The sequence below is a fragment of the Aegilops tauschii genome, unplaced genomic scaffold (genome assembly GCF_002575655.3).
Source record: "Aegilops tauschii subsp. strangulata cultivar AL8/78 unplaced genomic scaffold, Aet v6.0 ptg000793l_obj, whole genome shotgun sequence".
NCBI classification, from domain to species: Eukaryota; Viridiplantae; Streptophyta; class Magnoliopsida; order Poales; family Poaceae; genus Aegilops; species Aegilops tauschii.
This window is the reverse complement of record NW_027333022.1, coordinates 17,013-25,461: the sequence shown is the minus strand read 5'-3', so window position 1 is coordinate 25,461 and position 8,449 is coordinate 17,013. Positions and strand designations below refer to the sequence as shown.

The 8,449-nt window shown below is 35.0% G+C and overlaps 2 non-coding genes across 2 annotated transcripts; both read right to left on the bottom strand.

Moving 5' to 3' along the window:
- Positions 1 to 7,850: 7,850 nt before the first annotated feature.
- TRNAW-CCA (transfer RNA tryptophan (anticodon CCA)) lies at positions 7,851 to 7,924 on the bottom strand. The gene has a single exon. It is a non-coding gene; the product is annotated as a tRNA-Trp (tRNA).
- Positions 7,925 to 8,063: 139 nt separating this feature from the next.
- On the bottom strand, positions 8,064 to 8,137 carry TRNAP-UGG (transfer RNA proline (anticodon UGG)). The gene has a single exon. It is a non-coding gene; the product is annotated as a tRNA-Pro (tRNA).
- Positions 8,138 to 8,449: the final 312 nt, after the last annotated feature.

Genomic DNA, 8,449 nt, shown 5'->3' with positions numbered 1-8,449 from the left:
CCGCAAATACTACTTTGGCTCATTATTGCCGCGACAATGGCCTACTTCTTCACATTCACCGTGCAATGCATGCAGTTATTGATAGACAGAAAAATCATGGTATGCATTTCCGTGTATTAGCTAAAGCATTGCGTATGTCTGGGGGAGATCATATCCACTCCGGTACAGTAGTAGGTAAGTTAGAAGGGGAACGCGAAATGACTTTAGGTTTTGTTGATTTATTGCGCGATGATTTTATTGAAAAAGATCGTGCTCGCGGTATCTTTTTCACTCAGGACTGGGTATCCATGCCAGGTGTTATACCGGTAGCTTCAGGTGGTATTCATGTTTGGCATATGCCAGCTCTGACCGAAATCTTTGGGGACGATTCTGTATTACAATTTGGTGGAGGAACTTTAGGACATCCTTGGGGAAATGCACCTGGTGCAGCAGCTAATCGAGTGGCTTTAGAAGCCTGTGTACAAGCTCGTAACGAAGGGCGCGATCTTGCTCGCGAAGGTAATGAAATTATCCGAGCAGCTTGCAAATGGAGTCCTGAACTAGCCGCAGCTTGTGAAGTATGGAAGGCGATCAAATTCGAGTTCGAGCCGGTAGATACTATTGATTAACTAGATAAAACTAAAGATAAAGAAGGTATAAATAAAAAAGAAACGAAATAAAAAGAGAAAAAAATCAGTTATGAAATGCAGTAATTCTTCTTTATTCTTCTAATTGATTGCAATTAAACTCGGCTCAATCTTTTTTAGAAAAAAAAAAGATTGAGCCGAATAAAAATAGATCATGATATGATCATGAGACTTGACAAATCGAGATTCGTCTATTCTATATATCTAGAATATATATATTAAGGTATAATACAATAAAGAAATACAAATAAAATAATAAAATAATAAAATATAGTATTATCAATTGTATGCGCTTCTAGAGAAGTATGTATGCAGGAAGTAAATTCTAACCGCTTTCTTTTGAATCCAATTTCAAATTAGATTAGAAAGATAGAAAGGCCATGAGGATGGGAAAATCAAAATAAAATCTTTTTAATTAGTTCTCCTTTTTTGGAATTTTCTTATTATCCTTTCATTTTTTTTACAGAATATTTTTCAAACTAAAAATAAAAAATACAATACAATAGTCAATATTCCTTATAATAGATATACTTAATTATATCATAAGAATCTTAAGATATTTTTCGACTAGATAGAAATAGTAAATTTGAATTGAGACACCTATTCCATGACGGATTTAAACTTACCTTCTATTTTCGTGCCTTTAGTAGGCTTAGTATTTCCGGCAATTGCAATGACTTCTTTATTTCTTTATGTGCAAAAAAATAAGATTGTCTAGTATTTTTTAGTGTAAGTAATATAATATGGTAGGGTATGTGGCTTTTTCTACACACACTTTCTACACACAAATGAAAAACGGTTATGGATGCGGATATAGGCTACGAGCATAAATGCATGAATATGCAGAGCCAGGTATAGCGAGTTTTATTTTATTTATTTTAATTGAATCAACGAATATTTTTTGAATAGAAAGTCAATGTATCTAACCTATTATTTCACAGGAGTACTAGTTGCTGAAGGCGATTTCAGAATCAAAAAAAGTAAAGTCAAAATTATTTAGCTTATTCTCTCAATTTCAATCGACCGCTGCTGGATTTAGTATATCTAATATGAATTGGCGATCAGAACACATATGGGTAGAACTTCTAAAAGGTTCTCGAAAAAGGGGTAATTTTTTCTGGGCCTGTATTCTTTTTCTAGGTTCACTAGGATTCTTATCGGTTGGGATTTCCAGTTATCTTGGTAAGAATATTATATCTATACTTCCATCTCAAGAAATTCTTTTTTTTCCGCAGGGGGTCGTGATGTCTTTCTACGGAATCGCAGGCCTATTCATTAGCTCCTACTTGTGGTGTACTATTTTGTGGAATGTAGGTAGTGGTTATGACCGATTCGATAGAAAAGAGGGAATAGTGTGCATTTTTCGTTGGGGATTCCCTGGAATAAAACGTCGCGTCTTCCTTCGATTCCTTATGCGGGATATCCAATCAATTAGAATTCAGGTTAAAGAGGGTCTTTATCCTCGTCGTATTCTTTATATGGAAATCCGGGGCCAGGGGATCATTCCCTTGACTCGTACTGATGATCAATTTTTTACTCCACGAGAAATTGAACAAAAAGCTGCCGAATTGGCCTATTTCTTGCGCGTACCAATTGAAGTATTTTGAGGTATCTTTTTTGAACTGAGTTGAATGAAGAAAAGAAGAATTGGAAGAAGAAAAGTTTTCTCAACACGGGGAGGAAGTCCCTTCTAAATTGGATTTGTTATTGTAAGGGGATTTTTAAGTATTTATCTAAAGGAAGGAACAAACGAGGATAAGAGAAATTTGCTTTTAATTTTTTTTTATCCAAGTGAGATATATCGCATACTATTCTTCTTTTTTCATCCGAAAGGGCTTTTTTTTTATTCTATTTCACTATTTCATTCCATCTAGATCTAAGAAAGAACCCAATGCACTGAAATTCCACTACTAACTAATATACAAAAAAGAAGAATAGATACAGGGTATCAAACCTATATAGTTTTTGCTTCAAAGAAATAGAAATATCATGAAATAGAAATATCATCATATAGAGTCAGGGAATGGAATAGAGTCAGCGAATGAAGCATATTCATTAACAACTCCATTTACGGATCAAAAATGAAAAAAAAGAAAGCATTGCCTTCTTTACTATATCTTGTATTTATCGTACTTTTGCCTTGGGGGGTCTCTTCCTCATTTAACAAATGTCTGGAACTTTGGATTAAGAATTGGTGGAATACCAGGCAATCCGAAACTCTCTTAACTGATATTCAAGAGAAAAGGATTCTAGAAAGATTCATAGAATTAGAAGAACTTTCTCTCTTGGACGAGATGATAAAAGGGAAACTAAAGACACATGTACAAAAACCTCCTACAGGAATACACAAGGAAATAATACAATGGGTCAAAATAAATAATGAGGATCATCTCCATACCATTTTGCATTTCTCGACAAATATAATCTGTTTGGCTATTCTAAGTGGTTCTTTTTTTCTGGGTAAAGAGGAACTTGTCATTTTGAATTCTTGGGTTCAGGAATTCTTCTATAATTTAAATGACTCAATAAAAGCTTTTTTTATTCTTTTAGTTACTGATTTTTTTGTTGGATTTCACTCCACCCGTGGTTGGGAACTAGTAATTCGTTGGGTCTACAACGATTTTGGATGGGCTCCTAACGAGCTTATTTTCACTATTTTTGTTTGTAGTTTTCCAGTAATTCTAGATACATGTTTGAAATTTTGGGTCTTTTTTTGTTTAAATCGTCTATCTCCTTCGCTTGTAGTCATTTATCATTCAATTAGTGAAGCATAAATTCATTTGATCTCCCGATATTAATATTAATCAAATTAGCAAGCATCTTTTTTTAGAAAGAAAGCCCTTTTCCATTTTAGCAAAATTCTTTCTATTTATACCTACTTTAAGGTATTCATCATTGCAGTACAACTGTTGCAGTAGAATGACAACAGATTCGTGTATAGGGAACTAGATTAGCTTAGCTACCTATCTAATTTATTGTAGAAATTCTGGGATCTGCGATTGGACATGGAAAATAGAAATACTTTTTCTTGGGTAAAGGAACAGATAACTCGATCGATTTCTGTAGCGATCATGATATACGTAATAACTCGGACATCTATTTCAAATGCATATCCCATTTTTGCGCAGCAGGGTTATGAAAACCCACGAGAAGCAACTGGACGAATTGTATGTGCCAATTGCCATTTAGCTAGCAAGCCCGTCGATATTGAAGTTCCCCAAGCTGTGCTTCCCGATACTGTATTTGAAGCAGTTCTTCGAATTCCTTATGATATGCAATTGAAACAAGTTCTTGCTAATGGAAAAAAGGGAGGGTTGAATGTAGGTGCTGTTCTTATTTTGCCCGAGGGATTCGAATTAGCGCCGCCCGATCGTATTTCCCCTGAGTTAAAAGAAAAGATAGGAAATCTTGCTTTTCAGAGTTATCGTCCCGATAAAAAAAACATTCTTGTGATAGGCCCTGTTCCCGGTAAGAAATATAGTGAAATTGTCTTTCCCATTCTTTCCCCTGATCCTGCTACGAAGAAAGATGCTCATTTCTTAAAATATCCCATATATGTAGGGGGAAACCGAGGAAGAGGACAGATCTATCCTGATGGTAGCAAGAGTAACAATACAGTCTATAATGCTACGTCAACAGGTATAGTAAGAAAAATACTACGTAAAGAAAAGGGGGGGTATGAAATATCCATAGTTGATGCATCAGATGGACGCCAAGTGATTGATATTATACCTCCCGGACCAGAACTTCTTGTTTCAGAGGGGGAATCCATCAAGCTTGATCAACCATTAACAAGCAATCCTAATGTGGGAGGTTTTGGTCAGGGGGACGCAGAAATCGTGCTTCAGGATCCATTACGTGTCCAAGGCCTTTTGTTCTTCTTCGCATCCGTTATTTTGGCACAAGTTTTTTTGGTTCTCAAAAAGAAACAGTTTGAAAAGGTTCAATTGTACGAAATGAATTTCTAGGTCCCGGGATTTCTTACCATCAAGTTGGTAAAAAGCCTCGATTTATTGGCAATTGCTAGAATTATCTATGATCTATTTTGGAAATCCTTTTTTTGTTTAGACTGCTTTTTGTTTATGAGATGTCTGGAATTCCTTATTTATATCCCATGCAAAAGAAGAGAATCCAAGGCAAAGGCGAGAACAATAAAATTAAAATTTCTTCCTTTTCGGAGGGATTGCAGGTCTTCTTAATCGTCTATTCGGCACAAGAAAAAGGCTTTTTCTTGTGCCGATTCTTCTTGTATCAAAATAAGAATCCTTTTTCTTCCTAATTCGTCAAAGATTACTATTTCTTCTTTATTCGGGTCTGTCTCTTGGACCTCTTTTTCTTTTGCTTAGGTTTAGCCGAGGTAGTGGACAAACAGAGGGGAAGAAAATATGGCGGGGGAAAAATTTCTTGTGATTGTGAGCAAATTGCTTGGCTTGTTTAATTAAGTTCAACTTCAAATTTACAGAAATTTTGCAAAAAAAAAGTAAACTCTTCCATTGAAGGTTTTTTTTATTTTTAGGCTAGTTGAATAGTTTTGATTAAGGTTTTATTAGTTTATTACTCGAAACTAAATCAAGGATTTTCAGGATACTTCCTTCGTGGAATAAGATATTGGATCCTCGAGTGATCTCTTTTTCTTGTTGCTTCATAAGAGTGAATCGAATAGATTCAATTCGCGTTATAAGAGTAAAAATTCCGCGGGTCCTTTCCGCTCTAATCAGATAAAGGGGGGTAAGGACCCGCTAAGCTCCTACTTTTTCATGTTTACAATCTGGTCCCTCCGATTACTATAGAGATGAACCCAATCCAGAATATGAACCATAAAAGAAAACACCTACTAAACCAATCACAGCAATACCAGCTACAGTACCTATCAGCCAAAGAGGAATTCTTCCAGTAGTATCGGCCATTTCCCCTACTTTCCTCCACATTTTATCAATTGGTCATGCTAGAGACAAAAACAGTCATGGGTAGTTATAAGGATGGTATCCTTCCAAATGGGATAAGAGAATTCTTATTAGTCTCTTTCTTTCTCTCAATTGAAGAAGTAATTGGAAAATAAAACAGCAAGTACAAAAATGAGTAATAAACCCCAGTATAGACTGGTACGATTCAATTCAACATTTTGTTCATTCGGGTTTGATTGTGTCATAGTTCTATAGTTGGAATTTGTTTTATCGTTGGATGAACTGCATTGCTGATATTGATCCCAAGAAAAAAACAGTAGGTACAGCTAGTCCGTGAATAGCCAGCCATCGCACTGTAAAAATAGGATAGGTTCGATCTATGGTCATTGAGGGCCTCCTAAAAGGATCTACTAAATTCATCGAGTTGTTCTAAAGAATCAAAACGGTCGGTTATTAACGGAATTCCTTGTCGGCTTTCCGTGAAATACTCGTTTGGCCTAGGACTTCCAAACACGTCATAAGCTAAACCCGTACTGACAAATAACCAACCCGCAATGAATAGGGAAGGTATAGTAATGCTATGAATAACCCAGTATCGAATACTGGTAATAATATCAGCAAAAGAACGTTCTCCCGTGCTTCCAGACATGCTGAACTCCCAAAATTTTTGTACATTCAAAAAAGGAATTGATTCCGTAAAAGATGGGATCGACCAGTAAATAGAAAATTACTGATATTTCATCCTTGTGAGATTGTCAATTTTGTACCAAAGGTGTATTTTGAGTATACCGAATTAGTATAGCTATCCTTCCTATGGCACAGCAATCTGGTTTTGCCTGGTTCCGAAACATAATTACTTTTTTATTTTTTTTGTCTATAGGTAAGCTATATGTTATTCAAGGCATCAATAGAAAACCCCATTTTTGTAGGTTCTACTTACTTTTCATTGGCTTCGGAATATATAGAGTAATTCGGAATAGCAGCCAAAATCTTGGGAAAATCTAAGTTAATGATCAATAGGTTTGGATAAATAATTTAGGAAGGATATTCTCATACTGACACAATACAAGGACAAGTATATGTGAAATCTATCCTTTCATAATTCGTAATTCATCCTTGTATTGTTTGTTGGATTAGGTCTAACTTTCTTGACCAAACTGCGAGCGCGGAACTTTACGAGATGAAATAGGGAAAGACAGAAGATAGAATAGAACTTAAAAGGATAATTGAAGTGACTCGTCTTCGAATCTACTTTGGTTGGAGTTCGAAAAAGGAATAAAAATAAAGTAAATTCAAGGAAGAGCTTTCTTTTTTTTTTTAACAGCCCCTTGGCAGGTCGTGGAATGCTTTTGTTCTCCTCTTATTCCATATGGAATACAATCAGTTAAAATAAGAAGGAATAGGGGAATATTCGATCGTTCACTCCAAAACGAGGGTCCTATTGAAAAAGAAATTATCCAAAATAGAAAGAAGTTTTTTTTTCAAATTCAATTGTTTATTTATCTCTTATTCAAAAATTTCCCTGAAAATTGAATGAAAAAATGAAATTCAATGGGGTTAGATGATCTAGTTCTTAATATTATTACTTTACTCAATTGACAAATTCCACAACAAATCTCTTGATTCGGAATTAGGGACTCATGTATCATCTGATGAATCCACTTTCTTTTACACTTCTGTATCTTACTCTACCTTGTTTTTTAGTATTATCTAAAATAACTGATGAATTCTGAATTTTCCATAACTTAGGTAAATGCTTTACCAACATATGTAGTGTAGTACAAAAAAAATAAATGGAATTTAACTCTTTCATGCTTACTTTAACTAGTTATTTTGGTTTTCTACTGGCTGCTTTAACTATAACCCCAGCTCTATTTATTGGCTTGAACAAGATACGCCTTATTTGAATTGACTGAATAATTATAATTCAGAAAAGAAAAATCTTTCTTTGGGATTCCTGGCATTCTACGACTCTTTTCCAGACTAATTAGGAATTCTTTTCTTGGTCATTGAGATTCGTGGATAATTTAGAGTACTATTTAGGGATAGATCGTACCTCTTTTTTTATCCCCTCGAACAAATCGAAATGATTGAAGTTTTTCTATTTGGAATCGTCTTAGGCCTAATTCCTATTACTTTAGCGGGATTATTCGTGACTGCGTATTTGCAATACAGGCGTGGGGATCAGTTGGATCTTTGATTGAGTCATTTTTTTTTGATTGACCTCCTCCAGACCAGAGAGGAGGTCAAATTGAAATTGGAGTTACAATTCAATTTTGTTAAGTTATTTTACTCTGCTTCGACATAAAATAGATGGAATCACGCTCTGTAGGATTTGAACCTACGACATCGGGTTTTGGAGACCCGCGTTCTACCGAACTGAACTAAGAGCGCTTTCATTCATTCAAAAAGAAAATCTTTTTCTATTCCTAATGTATCTCACGTACGTATAGTCTCCACAAATTCAAGTTATACCCACTTTACTTTAATTGATCTCGTCGCTACTGCCTATAAAGAAGAAAGAAGTAATAGGTAGGGATGACAGGATTTGAACCTGTGACATTTTGTACCCAAAACAAACGCGCTACCAAGCTGCGCTACATCCCTTTTCCAAATTAAATTGTTGTACAATGCCATTGTACACAATTCCTGTCTTCTTTTCCACATCATAATTTTCTTCTTCTTTCTATTTTCTTCTTCTTTCTTTCTCTATCTATATATAGAACCCTCGTGTCATTTCTTCTTTTTGGTCTCATATAATTAAGGAATTATATACATATAAAATCCAATATAATTTCGCCTATAAAAGAAGGATTACTTTTCCTTGCTAATATATAGGAAGAAGGGGTCATCTTTTTCTTTTTTAGGGATAGGAAAATTTCGTCGATATGGTTCATTTTATATATAGCATAACAATCT